Source organism: Periplaneta americana, chromosome 10, assembly GCF_040183065.1.
Source record: "Periplaneta americana isolate PAMFEO1 chromosome 10, P.americana_PAMFEO1_priV1, whole genome shotgun sequence".
Classification (NCBI taxonomy): domain Eukaryota; kingdom Metazoa; phylum Arthropoda; class Insecta; order Blattodea; family Blattidae; genus Periplaneta; species Periplaneta americana.
Genome location: NC_091126.1, coordinates 41,991,355 through 42,011,835, shown reverse-complemented (window position 1 = coordinate 42,011,835; position 20,481 = coordinate 41,991,355). Strand labels below are relative to the sequence as shown.

At 36.2% G+C, this 20,481-nt stretch overlaps 1 protein-coding gene across 1 annotated transcript in view; it reads right to left on the bottom strand.

The window, feature by feature from the left end:
* LOC138707607 (uncharacterized) overlaps window positions 1-20,481 on the bottom strand; it is a 785,510-nt gene that overhangs the window by 391,985 nt on the left and 373,044 nt on the right. The window lies entirely within an intron of this gene.

Sequence of the window (20,481 nt, the reverse complement as noted above, 5' to 3'; positions counted from 1 at the left end):
ATCGTGCATCTCCTTGCTTTAACCCACAGTGAAAAGAAAAGCACCAGAAAGTAACTGACATATATGGACTCAGCTGTACGTTCCACTGAGACGCATTTTATTTAATCGAACTAGTTTCTTTTGAATACCAAATTCAGTAAGACTATTACATAATACGATATTTTATGTATAATATCGTACTTCTTTTTTAACCGAATCATATGCCTTTTTGAAATCTATGAATAACTGATGTACTGTACCCTTATATTCCTATTTTTCTCCAATATCATTCAAATACACAAAAATTATCAATAGTCGATCTCTTAGTCTAAAACCGCACTGATGATCCCCAATAATTTCATTTGCATATGGAGTTAATCTTCTCAAAAGGAAATTGAACAAAATTTTGTCAACAAAAGTGATATTCCTCGAAAGTTACTACAGTTAGTTTTGTCCCCCTACTTAAAGATAGGTACAATATGGACTCCTTCCATTGTTCTGGTACAATTTCCTTTTCCCAAATAGAAATCAAAAGCTTATAAATTTCGTTAGATAATGCGCTTCCACCCTGTTGTATTAATTCTGCTGGAATTTGGTCGATACCTGGAGACTTGTTCCTTTTCAGATTTTCTATCGCAATTTCGAATTAAGAAAGTATGGGTTCGGGTATAAATGGCTCAATAGTTTGTGTTACTATTATTATTATCATTATCATTATCATCGTCATTTTCAGAGCTACTTTCGAGTGAACTGTTTACGTTGACCTCAACTGAACTCATTCGCACTCACACCAGTGTATTGTGCTAAGGTTCGCTGTCTATCCATTTTCCATGTAGGGCAACCCCATATGTTCCTAGGATAGCCGACCCCTCATTTCGTCAATTTTTTAGTTTGTTATTTAACGACGCCTTATCAACTACTCGATCATTTGGCGTCGATGGAATTGGTGATAGCTAGATGGTATTTGGCGAGATGTGACCGAGGATACGCTATAGATTACCTTACATTAGCCTGACGGTTGGGGAAAACCTCGGGGGGGGGGAGAGGAATCCAACCAGGTAATTATCCCAACGGGAATCGAACCGAACCCGAACGCAACTCTGGATCGGCATCGTCAAATGTTGATTGGAGAGATGCTTGAATATGATAATAGAATGCAGAACTTTAACAGAGATATTGACGCTTGTCCTGGAGTAACGGGAGAACCCAGTCAAATCCGCAACTTTGATTTTGTCCGCGACAATAGTCGCTATGGATTTTGATCGGGACTCGAATCTGGACCGCTCAAATAACAGGCTGATGATCTAGTCTACGTTTCCATCGCAAGGAGTTTGCAGATTGTCTTATCAATTATAGTTTCTTATCAATTATAGTTTCTTTTATCACCATTAGATCGAGAAAAATTCGTTCCGGCACCGGGAATCGAACCCGGGAACGAACGAATTTTCTCGATTCAATGGTGATAATACGCTGAGAGGTCCCGGGTTCGATTCCCGGTGCCGGAACGAATTTTTCTCGATTTAATGGTCATAATACACATTGACAACTTCATAGTAGTCGTGATAATATTCAGTGAGGATGGCGAGAACTCATATAATGAATATTTAATGTATAGTTTCTTTTCTTGAGCTACTAATCAAGAGACGTACCTCTACGAAATAAGCTTACTTTAATATTCACTCGAATGTGAACACCATTTCTCGTTTTCTTCATTAAGATTATACACAAATCGCGTTCTCCATACTTGCAAAATTCAATTTTTTGACTTTATTAGAAATAGTAAGTTTTAAGTTGGTGTATTATGTAACTAATTTTTCATACATTTAAACGAAATATTTGTACGAATATTGCAACCATTTCTAGTACTATTTCTGTTTACGAAAATCGCCACTTAAGACTGATGAGGCCATCGGCTTAGCTCGAGCGGTAGATTTAATTGCCCACAGAAATAAATAAATTTAACTTTGAGTGGAATTCGTGGGATTTCAAACGCCATCCAGTGAGATCGATCGAAAACCACTGACGTGGCCACTTTTCACTTCTACTCTATTACGTTGCATCGATTCGCGCTGATTGTGTGAAATGTTAAGCTACAATTCAGAGATACCTCGTTGCATGTGTGTGTGCTGTAGAATTATGAAACAGATATATTTTCACAAGCATATCATTTTAATTTCTTCTTTTTTAATGAAAAATTAATCAGCTACTCAGTATTACACTCTACTGTCTCTTTGAAACCATAGCCAGCAATGTTGCACAACAAATGTGTGAAATGTCGACCGACCTGTTACTTCGTTCAAGAAAATAATCCCGAAATTACGTTGCTTTTTCGGCATACTGTAATATTAGGCTTATATATTTTACTTAATACTTTGTAATACAGAATGTTACGAATGAGGAGCTCATTTTCAAAACGTCTTTTGTCCACCTGATAACGGAAATAAGCTTTCTGTGTCCATGGTTCTACATACAACTGTTATGATTTGGCTTCAGGACACCCTCTAAACCACTAAAAGTTTTCGTTAAAAGTGACTATTGAAATAAAACTTACTCTTGTAAACAGCAAAAATGGCGACAAAATATTAGCACAGTCTACTATATACAGTCATGAAACTTGAGTTGTGAGGGTGCTAGAAACAATAGATTGTGCCGGTATTATTTCGCATTGTCTGTAATGAGGCGATATTAGCGATCGTAGTGGTGAGCAACTATCTATGGATGCATATTTACTACGTATTGAGCTTCGCGACAGTATATATTAGACTGTGATATTAGTTTCAGCTTTGTAATAAAAGAGTCTCATGCTCCCATTTGATTCTAAATGCACGCAACTTTTTTGATTTCATAATGTCTCTTGCCTAGCTGGTAAGAAATTTTAGACCTAAAAACGTTTTTCGTGATTTCTCAGAAAGTTATGGGAATGGACAAGGTTCGTTTTGAAAATAAGCTCGAATATTGTTTACATTTGGTAGAGTGAAACGTCAATAGCTTTCGTGTAGTTTTATAAAAGAAATCACGTTTAAATTATTAACACGGACGTATTAGAAAATTTCTCATAGAAACTCGAATTAGTGATTAGAGCGCTTTCAGAATAAGAAGGCATATAAGGCGGAGCTAGTTCAGGCCGGTCTATGTCGACTAGCCAGTGACAGTGAAGCGGTGTTGTCTAGTTAAATCGTCGCGAAGTCTCGCTGAAGCGTCGCGTATTAGTTTCTTTCTTGCGCGCACAATACTTATGGCTAGGAATGAATTTTAAGCTATGCCATTCGTTAGAGCTCCGAATTCTGAATCCAACAGTACAAGAATGGCAATTTTATGTCAACTGGTTCGCGTGTTATCGCTTTAAGACTAAACAGAGATATCCAACCTACAGCATAGAACATATTTTGCTCTGAATTCCGTCTCTGTAAACGAAGATAGAATCTGTTTATTTTCAAATTCAGATGTGGTCTGTTTTCTCTTGTGTGATGTGTAACTTACCGTAACAATGTCTCTTGAAGGGATTGCAATTGGCTCTGGTGTTTCATCTATTACACGCAAAAGGAAAGTCCTACACTCACAAGCGAGGAGTATGGTATTTTTGTATATAATTTTTTTAAAGGACTAACTTATGATTCAGTGCGTGTCAGTTCTTCACGAACAAAAAATTCTGACTGCAGAGACGTGTGGTTTAGAAGTGCATACGTTAGCTCATATTCTCGGACAGGACAAAGAGACAATTAAAATAGGTGGTATAAGCTTACTTGAATTTACCTCTCCTGGAAAATAACGCAAAACAAACGTGTTAATTATTTGTACAATTTTCAGAACCGTGTATTATTTCATCGTACGATATTTTAAATACATTAGTAGTATGTGTTAGCAGTTCCATTATAATAGAACGTGGAAAGAAGAAGAAAGCTGAGAACAATCATAGGTACGATTTTCACTTTTCATTGGAATATTATACATGGTATAAGACGAAGTATTGCAAACAACATATGATATATTTGGATGATATTGTAAACATAAACACTCCTGCCTCTTTTTCCATGAATTATACGAAGAACATTAACAACATTCTTCCTTAAGAGCATTAGAAAACTTTCTAAAATGAAGCACATTAACTACATTTCACTTTTAAAATAAATACAGGCATGCTAGGAACGAGGAGATTTTATAATTCCAAAACTCAATTTCTATTTTAAAAACCGTTCGTTATATATATTACACTTTATACGATTTTTTCTAATATACAATTTTATCTTCAATATATTAACGATATTATTGGATTACGGTTTTCATATTCGCTTCTGTACAACTACCTTCACTCGTAGGTTTATATTGCCACAGGCCAGAGTGATAGAACATAGCATCCTTGACTTCTAGGTAGGTATAAGCTTGCGGATTAAATTAAATTAGATAGGCTTGATTTAATAAAGTAAAAGAAAGTAATCTTCAGTTTCAATATGAGTACTGAATTAGGCCTACATATGAACAGATATGCTTATATTCTTATAGCCGGACTCTTAGCCAGAATATGGAACACTGGACCTCTAGATATGTAAAAATTACTGTATATGATAAAATAAAATTAGATAGACTTAGTTTATCAGAGAAAAATAAAATAATCTACAGTTCCAGTATGAGTACTGAATTATATATGAACACACATTATGATTACGTTGCATTATAGCCAGATTCGTAACCAGAATGTAGAACCCTGGACCCTTAGGTATGTATAAGCTGGAGAATTAAATTAAATGATATAGGGTTCATTTAACGGAGGAAAAATAAAATACTTTCCAACTTCAATACTAAATTACGTATCTACAGATATGTTTTCGTTTTGTTATCGCTAGATTCTTAAGCTGCCCCTACAAACAAACTGTGCCTTATCTTTCCTCTGGAGAAATAAACAATAATAAATTCAGCTTGCTGTACAAGGAAGTCTGAGAAAGAATTAAAGCATTCTTCCCCAGACATTAGCAAAATAAATTTCTACATATCTGTCACTTTATTTCGCAAGTTAGTGACTCCAAGAGCTACTGATCTATGAAGCGAAGAAGTAATAAAAATTGAGATGAGAATTACTTCAGTAAGAGTAATTATATTTAAACATTACACACAATGAAGAAACAGGTCTCGACCCGCTCGCTCAGCGAGAGTGCTGCTCGTTGCTTACGGGATTATACAAGCTGGCGCATAGCACGGTCGACAGTAGGTCTCTGTGAGTCATGACAATTTCTGCCGCTAGGTTCGCCTCTCTGCCCTATGAAATGATGAATAGTACCATTACAAAGCATTGTGCATCGTGAAAATAGTTCGATTAATTGTGCATTACTCATTGAGTACGAATATTATAAATATGCCAAGCATATTACAGTGTTATTTGAAGTTTGTTCTGCTAAGTTATATTCGAAAATTGTCTGTGTTTTGCTATGTGAAGAACTCTGTACCAACAGGTCGTATCTTTATAGGTTAAGGTAAATGTCAAAGTTCTCTCATATAACAAGCAATGCTATGTTAAAAGTGGCGAATTGCATTTTCCGACTCTCGAATGATGTGACCCGAAATGTAAAATAATTTCATGCATTGTTTCACTTACCAAGCATTACTGATATAGGCCTAATGAAAATGTGAACGACGTGATGTAAACATTGAAGATAATGTTGTTACTATTTTCCCTTTCTCTTTTAGAAAATACCGACAAAAGTAATGAATTATCTTCATGCTGTACTTATTAGGTAATTAATGTGTATTTGTCTGTATTTTAGACCTGTGTATTGTTACGTAATTATCAGTGAATTAGGTTAGAGAACTTAACAAGGTTAGTATGAGATTAGGTAATGCACCTCAAACTGTAACTAATAATGGCTGCTGCCGAAATAGGCTGAGGTGGTTATCGTGTGAAACAAATTATATCTGGAATATCTAGTTTTATTATATACGGATACGTAAAGTTTTTTTTTTTTTTTTTTGTTTTAGCATGTGTTTGTAATTTTGTGAGGTTATGTCTAGCCTAATTTCTTTTTATTCTTGTATCATTACCAATACATTAATTTATTTTATATTCATTTCAGGTGTTACATCTATGGTGACAACTCTACTTATGTTAGGATATGAAGTAACAGTATATATTCAACTTCATCATTTGCTAAAAATTAAAGAAAACTGTATGTGTTCGACTCATTCCATCGTCATTTCTTCTTATGTATGTGAACCACGTTCGTTCTAAAAGTGCTACAATAAATGAACACTATAGACAACGTGATGGAACAATTTACAAGTTACTGTTAAAATGCTCAACATTTTCAAGTGGTGCTATACCCATTGTTTCAAAATGTACATACATATTTTACATTTCTATAAGAGGTGTCATAAATTATTTCAGCATATTTGTAAATTCTTCAAAATTAATTCTTCTAATTAATACCATATAGTAATGAAATAATATAGCCTAGGCCTATATGTGATTTTATACTACCGGTATTGATGTTGATCTTGGTAAATTAATCCAATTTCACAGTGTTCTCTTTTGTATTGTGGTTCATAACAATTATAACAGTATGTACGTGGAAATGTTTTTAAAATAATAAATTCTAGCTCATGATTTTAAGTGGTCGTTTCAATGGGAGGTTATATTGGAAAGATGATCACAGATGGATAATTTACTGCACGATACAAGAACTGAATATAAGTGAGTGTTCCGTTGAAAGTGAAAGTGAAAATTTCGTTTTACAAGAGCTAAGTAGGCGTACACGCACTAAAATACTACAGCGTTTACTATTACTATGCTCAATAGATTAATCAGTAGGCCTATAGAAATGTTTTCACCACTGCAAGAAAAAATCGCGCAATAATTATACTTCTCAGTTATTGTGACGTCCGTATTTTTTTTTAAAAAGAGAGGGAAAAGTTAGGCCTTCTTGCAAATGCGTAATTATGAATTCAAGGAAATTAAAGAAAGTGCAGTACCTTAATTAGTTGCGATATCTTATTTAATAGCAATATTAATAATATTAGGTGAAAAGGGTAGGCTATAGTGCGTATATGTAAGATGTCAAGTTAATTTATTTCCGGAAATGTTTGGTGTATGAACTGAAGTGCAGAGCAGACAGTCCCTCAGTTTATATGTAATATGTTTTAATATCAAGAATGACAGCCTTTTATTGTAATATAATTGAGGAGTAGAAGTTTGGAAATTACGTCTATTGTCCATAAAATATTGTACGAAGCATTTAATAAGCAATGATGAGTCCTTTAAATGTCCCAAATGTCAATGTCTTTTAAGTGTTCTGCTATGAATATATAGGGCAGAACAGCGCTCCGAGCGGCGGAATTGGCATTACGAGGGAACCACTTCAGACTCGTTTTTCAAGCTCTATGCGCCAGCTTGTATAATCTCGTAAGCAACGGTGCTGCTACTGGTATGTTCTGTCCTTATCTGTTGTCTCTGTCTTCCACGTCTCGTGCATCGTGCACTGTGTGACAACGTCGAACTGTTGCTAGCACTCAATTGGCTTAGGCCATATGCCTTCTTATTCTGAAACCGCTATAGTTACTATCTGTGACGTTGTACATTCTACTGTGCTCCAACCGGAGAACGCGTCTGAAGAACAGAAGAGACGAGGCACGACACCATACTATGCTACTACTCAATAACATAGCAACAATCAGGTACTAAATCGAGGACAATGTTTTCAAGACTGATAGTTTAAAGGCTCGTCTTAACGCCAGCCAATTTAGAATACATTTGCATGTGATAAATTTCCCTGGGGGCCTTTACGCTGTTGCTCGAACTCTTCTGGTTAGATTATTTTTTTTTAGGTATTTGGTTCCTACTTGTAATACGAGTAATAGTGTAACAATAACACTTGCATTGAACGTAGTTGGGACTACGTTGAAAAGTGATGAAGTGTTTGTAGTCTTATTGTACATATTCAATTAATAAAACAATTATTAAGGTTATTTTTTTACTCTCTTTCGTATATTAAACAAACGAATATCAAGTTACACAGAGTGGACGGCGTTCAATGAAAGTTCTTGTAGCATAGTACAGTGAAAATGTGCTCTACCATTTTGTTCCTCTGCGCTCAGGTTTCTCAGAAATAATTATTTTGTGCGAGATCGTGCGTCTTTGCTTGCTTTCCGCACAGAACCAATACGCGGTAAGTGTGAAATACCACATTCAGTATTCCCAACGTAACACACATAACAATTTCCCTCTTCTTACCGCTTAAGCACGACATTCATTTTACTGCTTTACGCTTTAACATATTATTTTTAGAGACGTTTAACATAGTAATAATTATAAATTGGAAACTTACCACTGCAATTTCACCTAAATTGCAATGTTAATTATTGTTTTTAAATATTTCCAAAAATTAAGTAAAGTCTACTACTCCACGAAACTTATTGCATTCCTGATACAAGTAACATTAAGGAAGCCGTGAAAAAATCAACAAGATTCCAGATGCTAATGTTATTTCTGCAATATGTTATATAAATAATATTGTTAAAATATTAAAATGAAAAATAAATCATTACATAACCTTACCGTTTGTTTTAAGTTCGCATTTATAGACTGGGGGAAAAAAAAGACAGACGTATATCACGGCCTGCTGGAGTATAGTAAACACAGAAAACATTTTATAGCAACAATGTTGAAGAAAGATATTTTGGTTTTCCGAAGTTGCCGTCATTAAACAGAAACCAAGATGGAGATTTCATTGCAACTAATTAGAAATTCGTCTTTCAGTTATGTAATAAACGATCTTCGTACAAAATAATGTACGGTACACGAGAGGTATGTTTATTTTCATGTTCTCGGAAATTAAAAAAGCTCAACTAAGTTTCGCTTTTTCAATCTTTTCCTCGACCATGAAAACGTCAACATACCGCTCTTCTAACGTATATTACTATTACGTGGTAACTTTTGATCCCATTTTAAATAGAGGGGCAGCGAAAAGTTACCGCACTATCCAGAGTACGTCTGGGAACAGATTGCCCACATTCCACATCTCGACTCACCGGTAAGCTGTAGCAGCGCGGGCGGGCGTTGAGTTTCATTACGGTAGGCCTAAATTTCCCAAGTGGTGGGGATGGAGTGCGCGGACAGCAGGAAGCGTATGGAGTGTTTAGTTGACGAGTGGAGTGTAGTTGAGATATTTATCCTAAAGAAGAAATCGTTAGACAGTACCGATCGCAAATTTCTACGTCACTTCCATGACTCTGCAATGCCTTCCAAACAATACTGAACAAGTTATTCAGAAAATGGCGAGAAACAGGTTCTGTTTTAAACAAAAAGAGAGAACCACAAAAGAGGGTATTAATAAAGGAGGTTTACAGATATTCAAGCAAGAATTGAAACCAGTCGGAATTTTTAACACAATGCAACGTTTGCATCGGGAACATAATTGTCAACAGGTTCTTTGATGAAAGGTAAGATCTACATAAATTTTCAACTTCATTAATTCATTGAGCAACTCTTAACTAATAATTTAGGCCTACCGTAATGAAACTGAACACCCGCTCACTCTGCTACAACTTACCGGTAATTTGAGCAATGGATTGTGGGCAATGTGTTCCCCGACGTCTCCTGCAAAGTGCGGGCAAATTTTTGCTGCCTCTCTTTGTATTTTAAACATATTTAGAAATGCACACTTTATAAACATTTTTATATTAGAGATTTCAGTTGCAACCAATTATGCTGCATAATGTTCCTGTCACGTGTACTATTTAAGAATATTTAAATACTTTAACATTACTAATAAATCACTTTAAGTAATGGATATTTGGGAAAGTTCCTATCGAAATGTAGACTCATTCTTCATACTAACGCCTGAGTACCTCGGGGTGTAGAGCGTTTTGCAGAGTGGAGTATAGAGCCCGATCGCAAACTCGTGGCACCTTCGCGAAAGACGAATTGGCAGCCACTTACGTACATGGACTCTCCCAAGAGTCTTGCTAGGGGGGTGTTTGAACAGTACGCTCTATGACCTTATTCCGAATCTCAGCGCTGAGCAATCTGATGGCATCACGGTGTTCCGAATTTCACCGATGGCGTCACTAATGCCCTACCGGTGTCGCACCGGTGCCATGAGCTTGCAGAGGTGGTGGCAGTCTCCATCAGCCGCCATCAGTGAATCTGATTGGTTCTTTTTATTGGGTTATTTTACGACGCTTTATCAACATCTAGGTTATTTAGCGTCTGAATGAAATGAAGGTGATAATGCTGGTGAAGTGAATCCGGGGTCCAGCACCGAACGTTACCCAGCATTTGCTCGTATTGGGTTGAGGGAAAACCCCGGAAAAAACCTCAACCAGGTAACTGGCCCCGACCGGGATTCGAACCCGGACCACCTGGTTTCGCGGCCAGACGTGCGACCGTTACTCCACAGGTGTGGACGATTGGTTCTTGTATAGGGCGGGAATTAGCAGACGAATGCCATTGTGCACTGTTTTGTCATGGCGGTGTGTTCTGCTTTAGTTCTGCTATATTGTTTGTAATGAGCACAACGTAAAAATAATATGTTAATGGCTTATGAGGGAACATGTCAACGGACCAGTTAACTACTACCGGTTCAAGAAATAAATTGTTTATGCTCTCTTTTCTTTGAACGGGATGGCAGTACGGAAATTTCGCAAAATTTTGCTAGCATAGCACAGACAACAACTTATACAGACGCCATGACAGCCATCGATCCTTCCAGCAGTTTTGTTCCTATTTCGCTGCACCGTGACGTCATTGTTGTCCACCGGTCCGGTGAGATTCGGATTAGGCTGTATGAATAAGCAGTCGACTCGCATACACAGAACCCCCCACTCCGGAGCCTCAGAAAGAAGTTCGCGCATGTTGGTGCCACGAGTTTGCGATCGGGCTCTACAGCAGACAGTGTTTGTTTACATCATTTTCCCCTCACTCCTGCTGTGAAAGAGTGTGTTGGAAAGTGCTACTGAATTCACTGTAATGCGATGTTGCAATTATTTCTAGAAACAAAATCGATTTGAAACTAAATAAAACGACATAACGCAAAATGACATAGGAAAATTCTGTTTCTTTTATATTGAGGATTTAGTCTGTTATTTTGCTGTCTTTGAACACCTTACACACTGTATAATTTCACTGCATAGGAACGTTTAATCAGCAATATTGCATTACTTTCCACAGTGCTCAATCGAATACTCGGAGAGGAGTTTTTAGTTTAACGGTGTTCGGTGCTGGTAGAGTTAATTATCCGGATGAACGTTACACAATTAGGGAATGCAGGAGAGAGGGCGCCAGCAGAATGTGATCAGGGTTATTGGGTCAGATCTCTGGGTTTTTCGAAACGCTTTCTATAATTCGATGTGTGTAGACTCTCATTTTGCTTCTTATACATGCCTGTATTTCTGAATATAAACGCTGTCTCCCCTTCCTCGAATAAAATTGCAAAGACGCGAACACATGCACCAACGAATGGAAATAAGATAAAGAATATCATTTGAATCACATTACATGTTGTTAACTAGAAAACAATAGAAAGATGAGTGCAGAATTTAAACAGAGGTACCTACTTTTTACCAACAACAAAATACTGCCAGAAATATTGGAGAGAGCATGTAGAACTTGACTCCAGTAACATTGACAAGGGTCCACCGCTGTGGAGTAATGGTTAGCATGTCTGATAGTGAAACGAACTGGTCGCGTTTCAAATCCTGGTTGGGAAAGGTTACCTGGTTGAAGTTTTTTCCGGGTTTTTCCCTTAAGCAAATTCTAGCTAACTTTTGACGCTGGCCCTGGATTCATTTTGCTAACATTATCACCTTCATCTCACTCATACGCTAGATAACTATAGTAGTTGATTAAGCGTCGTAAAATTTAACTTCTTGTCTATGCGGATGACGTGAATATGTTAGGAGAAAATCCACAAACGATTAGGGAAAATGCGGAAATTCTACTTGAAGCAAGTAAAGCGATAGGGTTAGAAGTAAATCCCAAAAAGACTAAGTAGGGTCTATATGATTATGTCTCGTGAACAGAATATTGTACCAAATGGAAATATAAAAATTGGAGATTTATCCTTCGAAGAGGTGGAAAAATTCAAATATTTGGAGCAACAGTAACAAATATAAATTACACTTGGGAGGAAATTAAACGCAGAATAAATACGGGAAATGCCTGTTATTATTCGGTTGAGGAGCTTTTGTCATCTAGTTTGCTGTCAAAAAACCTGAAAGTTAGATTTATGTTTTATTGGGTTATTTTACGACGCTGTATCAACATCTAGGTTATTTAGCGTCTGAATGATATGAAGGTGATAATGCCGGTGAAATGAGTCCGGGGTCCAGCACCGAAAGTTACCCAGCATTTGCTCGTATTGGGTTGAGGGAAAACCCAGGAAAAACCTCAACCAGGTAACTGGCCCCGACCGGGATTCGAACCCGGGCCACCTGGTTTCACGGCCAGACGCGCTGACCGTTACTCCACAGGTGTGGACCTGAAAGTTAGAATTTATAAAACAGTTATATTACCGGTTGTTCTGTATGGCTGTGGAACTTGGACTCTCACTTTGAGAGAGGAACAGAGATTAAGGATGTTTGAGAATAAGGTTCTTAGGAAAATATTTGGGGCTAAGAGGGATGAAGTTACAGTAGAATGGAGAAAGTTACACAACACAGAGTGCACGCATTGTTTTCTTCACCTGACATAATTAGGAACATTAAATCCAGACTTTTGAGATGGGCAGGACGTGAAGCACGTATGGGAGAATCCAGAAATGCATATAGAGTGTTAGTTGGGAGGCCGGAGGGAAAAAGACCTTTGGGGAGGCCAAGACGTAGATGGGAGGATAATATTAAAAGGGAGTTGAGGGAGGTGGGATATAATGGTAGAGACTGGATTGATCTTGCTCAGGATAGGGACCAAAGGCGGGCTTATGTGAGGGCGGCATGAACCTCCGTGTTCCTTAAAAACCAGTAAGTAAGTAAATAAGTAAGTAAGGATTGGGCCGAATAACGGTCTATGTTAAAAATGTTCAAAATCGACCTTTTAATGAATAATGCTCTGTTTAGTCTTACATAGCTGTCACAAAAATTGTTTTTCAATATCTGTATCAAAGGCGCTTCTACATGAGTTACAACTATGACTTTCTCGGTTAGAACAACGGTCTACGATGTAACATTTTTGTTCTTCCTGCACAGTTAGCAGATTGCAACATAGATCGTTATTCGGTCCAACGCCTCAATTAAAAACATTAACAAGAACTCCATGAAATTAGTATAATATTTCGAAAATGCATTCAGAAAAACAGGACGAGATAATTTTAATTGGAATTGGAATAGATAAATTTCGATGTTGAATAACCCTGCAATTCAAAGCGTTATTAAATAATATAATACAATTCCCACTTTTTATCATATACACTTTGACGAGAAATTACCTTTGTCGTTAGATGTGGTTTAAATTCGTGTACTACAGAAGTATATGTCATATTTTACACGAAGGAATTTTATATTGAATTACGCAATAGAATAGGCTATTTATTTTATTTCCAAATAATATTATGATGTAATAAAATACCGTTAGAAAAATACGAGTTCCATTCAAATCCATTGGAATTTATATGAGACTGGATGACTGTTCAGTATCATAAGAAAATACAGGGGAAAAACGTGGTAAGTTCAAAATTATCAATTTTATGTTTTATATGTCTTGTAATAGCTCAGGTAGTGTAGATTTGTGTAGTTTAAACGTACAGAATAACAACCTCATTGGTCCAAAGAAATTTGAAGTATAATAACCCAAAGACAAAAGATTATAATGTGTCTTGAAAGTTTAAACTTGCTTTCCTGTAAAAACAGTAAAACGTGATTTATCAGTTTTTTCCCCCCTGTAGTCTTCATATGACATAGTGAAATGATGCTGCCATGATTTTTAGTGTGGTGGAGAATCATGTGAGGACCAACAAGCTGGTGATGCGCCAGTGACAATGATCACGCAAGGTATTGTTTATAACATCCACGGTCTTTTGATGGAATACCGAGAAGTGAGTATAAGGCAAATTGTAGAAGAAACCTTAAGGCAGAGCGCAAAATATTTAGATTAAAATTGCTATTGAACAATTAACGCTTAAGACATGTGTCGCGAACGTTAACTCTCACTCTAAAGCAGTCTCGGATTGTGATAATTCAGCGTCTGCTAACAATTTACAAGGGAAAGAAACAAAATTGCATCGAATGTTGGAACCGTCAATGAAATTTGTGTTCACTATTATTACCTGGGGATCAAACCGAAAAATTTGAAATGGAAGCATTATGGGAAGGTTCTCCACCTTCCCATAATCACTACAAGCAAAGTTATGGCCTCAGTTTTTTTTTTTGCATTATAAAGAAATGATCATGGTCGAATATTTCCTGAAAGGAGATACAAACACAGCTACTTAATGTTTAAATTAATATCAACATTTTTGTGAAGAGATCTAAAGAAAATGAAGTAGAAAGATGATAAAGGGAGTTTTTTCCACCAGGACAACGCACCCAGTCACATCTGCAGCGTTTTTTGTGGCTGCTATAGTCACTGCGGGATTTGTATTGGTAGAACATTAACACAATTCACCAGATGTATTCCCCAGTGACTTCAGACCGTGCCCAATGCTAAAAAAGAACATCCGTGGAAAGAGATTGTCTAGGAATGAAGGGGTGATGGATGCTTTAAGTGAGTGGTTTACAGAGGTTGGAGAAAATGTTGGAGAAAATGTTTTGTAGCGGACCGTGAAGCCGTACAGAGACATGTGTCATCCTACTGGGAGACTGTGTCCATTAAAAGTTTGAGTTAATTTACCGCATTGCAGTACGTTATAACCTAAGCCCACAAGTTCAAGTTATCTCCGGAGGTAATACAAGAATAACTACCTCTGCTGTATTTACTGTTTACATGGTATCCAACAAGAATGCTGCGTAAGTTTATGGAAGCGGCAAGATTGCTTCGAATGCAATTTTACACGCGTCATAAAGTTGACTTAGATTTTTAACGTCCATGAGGGTACGTGAATTGCAATATGGAATACTGAACGCCACAAGTTAGAGGAGGAAAGTTTTCAAATAAGAAAACGCCACAGTAAAATTTAATAGTTCGTAATATGTTTAATTTCAATTCAGCAATCCGCCCCTGAGCACGAGTTCTGCTCTTTCAGGGGCGAGCTAAAGTTTTTCTGTATATATTATATTTTATATTACAATTATTAGCAAAATAATAAATAAATAAATAAATAAATAAATAAATAAATAAATATTTTTTTTTACTTTTTATTATGTTAATTAAAAAAATACTTATCTTAAAATTTTCTGGAATGTCCCCTGAGCACAAGTATGTGTACTTTTCCTGGGGGCGATAAAGTGATTTTTATGTAAAAACAATATGTATCTTTGTTCTAGCAATGAATTATTATTATTGTTATTATTATTATTATTATTATTATTATTATTATTATTGTCGATAAATGCTCAAATGAATGCATGTATTATTATTAATATTTTTTTTTATTTTTTTTAATTGGTTATTTAACGACGCTGTATCAACTACGAGGTTATTTAGCGTCGATGAGATTGGTGATAGCGAGATGGTATTTGGCGAGATGAGGCCGAGGATTCGCCATAGATTACCTGGCATTCACATTACGATTGGTGAAAACCTCGGAAAAAACCCAATCAGGTAATCAGCCCAAGCGGGGATCGAACCCGCGCCCGAGCGCAACTTCAGACCGGCAGGCAAGCGCCTTAACCGACTGAGCCACGCCGGCGGCTTGCATGTATTATATTTCCGTAATTGAATTATATATAAATTTAGTTAGTAAGGTTAAAATACTGAAAGGAACGTAGTGTAAAACGAACAGATGGTGGACATTTAAGATCAATAAGAAGAAATTGACAGTTTGGAGTTAAATTAACAGCGAGAGTAGCAGAGATAAGTGTAACAGACTGTCGGGATTGCATGCTAATTGTAGGTAGGGAATAGAAAGTTATGGCGAAACACGTATAGGGTAAAGTTGCCTATTTCCGTGTTACCCCTAATCCCGTGATACTTTTTTAAAATTGAATGTCAATCAAAGCTTTGCCGTTCGACCATAGCGCCAGACATCTTTCTCGAAAGAGTGCATCTTTCGCCCACTTTTGAGACATCAGTGAACTTGCTAGCAAAATACCCAATCCCGTGACATTCTGTGAAAAAAAAAAAACGTATCACGGAATTAGGCAACTTTACCCTACATAAGTTGTAGTACACCATAACTAATATAAATGTTGATGACAAATAAATGTCTATCTATTTATATTTCCGTAATAAATTTTAATCCTTAAATATTTGTAACAAATAATAATAATAATAATAATAATAATAATAATAATAATAATAATAATAATAATAATAATAATGGAATTTTGTTTATGAAAAGTAACAGGCTAGCAAAATTTTACACAAAAAGATGAATGGAGGATTTCTGAAGCAATTTAAATAGCAACAATTTTCTAAGCAAATTTGAAATATAAGTTGAAACTTGTCGAAAGGATGAATCAGTCTTGATAACCGAAAGAAAACCTGAAGGAAGAGGAAAGTGATTGTTGAAAAGATGGTGTAGGTACGGAGACTGCAGGTTTTTTAACCCGTTATTGAAAGTTAGAGACAGCTAGGCCTACCTGTTTAACTCAGGCGATAGCGCGTTTGAATCGAGGTTTTCCCTAACTGTAAGAGAGGTCAGGTTATCATATAGCGAATTCTCTTCATGACTTCGCCAAATACATCCCATTATTACAATTCTATTCACCCTAAGTACCCTAGTAGTTGATACAGCGTAGTAAAATAAGTGACTAGAAAAAGTTAGTCGTTTCACATAACGTCACTCAGTAAGTTTACATCATTGCCACCGCTGGTAAAGCAATGGTTTAAAAGAAGCCACTTATGCCCGTGTGCACCAATCTCGATTAAAATTTGACGATGGTTAAGTCGGCACTTGACCATCTCCATCGCCAATTTGCGGAGTATCAATCTCGATCAAAGTTAAACAAGCGAGTTGATGATGATCAAATTTGATCACAGGTGTGGGACCGATTGTCTTAAATTGAACATGGTCAAGTCGAGAAAACCAAAATGGCGGCACGATTTGACGTACTTGATGGAATTGAAGATGAAATGATTATCTTGAACACGCAAATCACTGCGGAAATAACAGAATTGGTGTTATTGTAGAAAGAGTAAGTTTGTAGATGAATAATAAAAATGTTTTTTTTTCTCAAAATAGACTAATGTTTTATACATGTTTCTGCTTTGGAAGATCGGGACTTGAGGACAAAATATTATTTAGGCCTAACTGTCCAATTTTGTTAACATAGTAATAAAGTAGTTATTCTATGCCGGTAATAATATAGTAAAACTAAATGACCATTTTGTAGAATGCGAGATTATCACTTATTAGCTATAGATTTTCCGTTTGAAACTATTAGGACCTACATGACGTTTTGGACAATTAGGCTATTTACGCTTGAATTAAGAGAAATTACACGGATACCTTCCTTTCCCTCTTACTCCAAAATTCCAACCTTGTGAACACAAAATAAATGGATAAAATTCAGAACAAGGATACTTTCCTTTCCCTCTTACTCCAAAATTCCAACCTTGTGCACACAAAATAAATTGGCACTAAAAACTTCCTTTTCGTATGCATGACGATGCGTATTCGACATACACAGACGAATTGTTTTTTTTTTTATTTTAAAATAATTGTTAGCGAGGTATCCGTATACTGAAATTTTCCCAAATAAATTATTGGCACTGAAATATGCCTTTTCGTAAGCAAGATAATGAACATTCGACAAACACATAAAATATTCTCTTTTTAGTAGCCTATTTGAAGATAATTGTCAGTGAGGTATCCGTATACTGAAATTTTCCCAATTATTATCAATAATATGAAATAACCACTGTATAAATTACGTTACAAATTATGTGGAATTATGTAAACACGTATAACTCATGTTGAATTGTGAGGTTAAATACAACCAGGTAGCCTGCTTTTCTCTTAGAGAACTTCCGTCAGTACTTTTATTCTCTAATATGGATGCAGAATTGCTGACGAGTTCTAAAAGAATTCCCACTTAGAACTGTGAGAAGTTGAGTGCTCTTTTCTTTTTTTCTTCCATGATTATTGAAACTTGTTATTTGAAAACTGCGAGGATGTTTGAAACAGTCCGACAAACAAAAACGAAGCGATAATTGACAGAGTGCGTTCTTTCGCTGTTTTATACGCGGTAACCTAGCGCTCAGATGATTCTTCTCAAGTGAGCGTACCGTCAGCTGACGGTACTGAGTTGATCAAGGGAAAATGTCGGTGCACCGCATCTGTAACTTGATCATTGTCAAGAATTAACCATGTTTCCGTGATTGCTGATAAACGGGCTAGATGATCGAGAATGGTGCACACGGCCATGAGACGTTTATCACAATTGTGCCACTGGAAAGAGTCAATGACGCATCTTCGTCATCAGCAACTCTGCAGCGTTGTAAACCGGCGTCTTCTAGTTCGATCAAGATGATAAATTGTACAGTTAATTGAACCATAGGAAAAAGGAAGAATTGTTGGGAGTATCTAAAAAATGTCGTATCCAAATCGCCTATTTATGAAATAAAATGGACAGACAAAACAGGGCCTAAATGCACAAAATTGTTCATGCATTGCCCTTGTTTATTTTCCGCCTTCGTCTTATTCTACGTAGAATATCAATATATCTTAATGCCTGTTACCCGATATCATCTTTTCCCCAAACTTTTCTCCCGTTCACCATTTCTTTCAGTGCATCCTTAAGTAGACAGTTTCTTCTCAGCCAGTGACCCAGCCATTTTCTCCTTCTCCTGATCAGTTTCAGCATTATTCTTTCTTCTCCCATTCTTTTTAGCATAGTTTTATTTCTTATTTTTCTATCCTTTAAACATGCTCCATTTTTCTCCATATCCACAATTCAAATGCCTCTTGTTGTGTCTCTTCACTTCTTCGTAATGTCCATATTTCTGCCTCGTACATTGCCAGAATCCACACAAAGCGTTTCACTGGTCTCTTCCTTAGTTCTTTTTTCAAAGGTTTGTAGTAAATGCTAATTATTCTATTAAAAACTTCCTTTGCTGTTGCTATATTCCTTGTGACTTCTTGCCAGCAACTCATGTTACTGCTTACAGTACACTCAAAGTATTTAAAGCTGTACACTTGTTCTACTGCCTCATTTTGATTTCGCACGTTTATCTTCTTTATTTTTCTTCCGATAACTATGGTCTTGGTCTTGTTTGCATTTATGTTCATTCCATACTGCTCACAGCTGTCATTTAGCTCCAATAGCATATCCATTAGTACCATCTCTTCTGCTAACAGCGCCATATCAACAACAAATCTTTTGCGCTTTACTCTTCTTCCTCCTCATACTATCACCCCTCCCATGTTGTGAAAACAATTCTTCACTAAATCCTCCGAGCAGATGTTGAACATGGTTTTGACACTATTCTCATCTACTTATTTACAGCATTTATTATTTATTTATTTATTTACTTATTCTGGTGTAGTTAAGGGCATCAGACCTTCTCTTCCACAACACCAGGAATAAAAATACAATAATAGAAATGAACAGAAAAAAAATACACTATATACAAAATAAAACTACACAAGAAATAAAGAGAGAGAGAAAAAAAAAACGCTATAAACAAAGTAAAACAGGTTACAGTCACACAAACTTTAAATGAGTGATTAAGTATAATAATTAATAATATCCTAACTAATTAACTAACATAGACAAGAAACTTGGAATTTTAATCTAGATTAAAAAAGAAAAAGAAAAAAAAACACAACTCAATGCTTCTAGCAATACCTAAAAACATTAACTAAGACAAAATTTTCCAATTTAATTTTGAATTGTAATAAAGTCCGGCAGTCCCTGACGTCATTAGGTAACGAATTCCAGAGGCGAGGTATTTCTACTGTATAGGAAGATGAGTATAAACACGTTCTATGATGAGGGATAGAAAGAAGTGCTTGATGTCGGTTTCGAAGACTTGTAAGAAATTGAAAGCGCGATAACAGATAATTCGGAGTAGAAGTACCGGTATGTATGATTCTAAACAGAAGAGACAGTGAATGTATTGTTCTTCGTTCCTTCAGACGCACCCATGAAAGTAACTGGAGGGAAGGTGTTATATGGTCAAATTTGCGAGTATTGCAGATGAATCGTATGCACACATTATGAACACGTTGTAGTCTCTCAGTGTTATGGAAAGTTCATTTTTTACATTATTCTCACAAAATAATTTAAGGAATATTCATATCAACTGAAAGATGTAATGTAACTCTGTTGCCATTCACATTTACTTTTTATTCAATTTCGAATGTTTTCTGGTGTTCATTGGCGAAGTTGATTTTAGTATAACTGTTCATCTGGACTTTCATTAAAACGTCCGTAAACTGAAAAAAAAAATATTTTGGTGCGAGCTGTAAAAACTGGAATTAATGT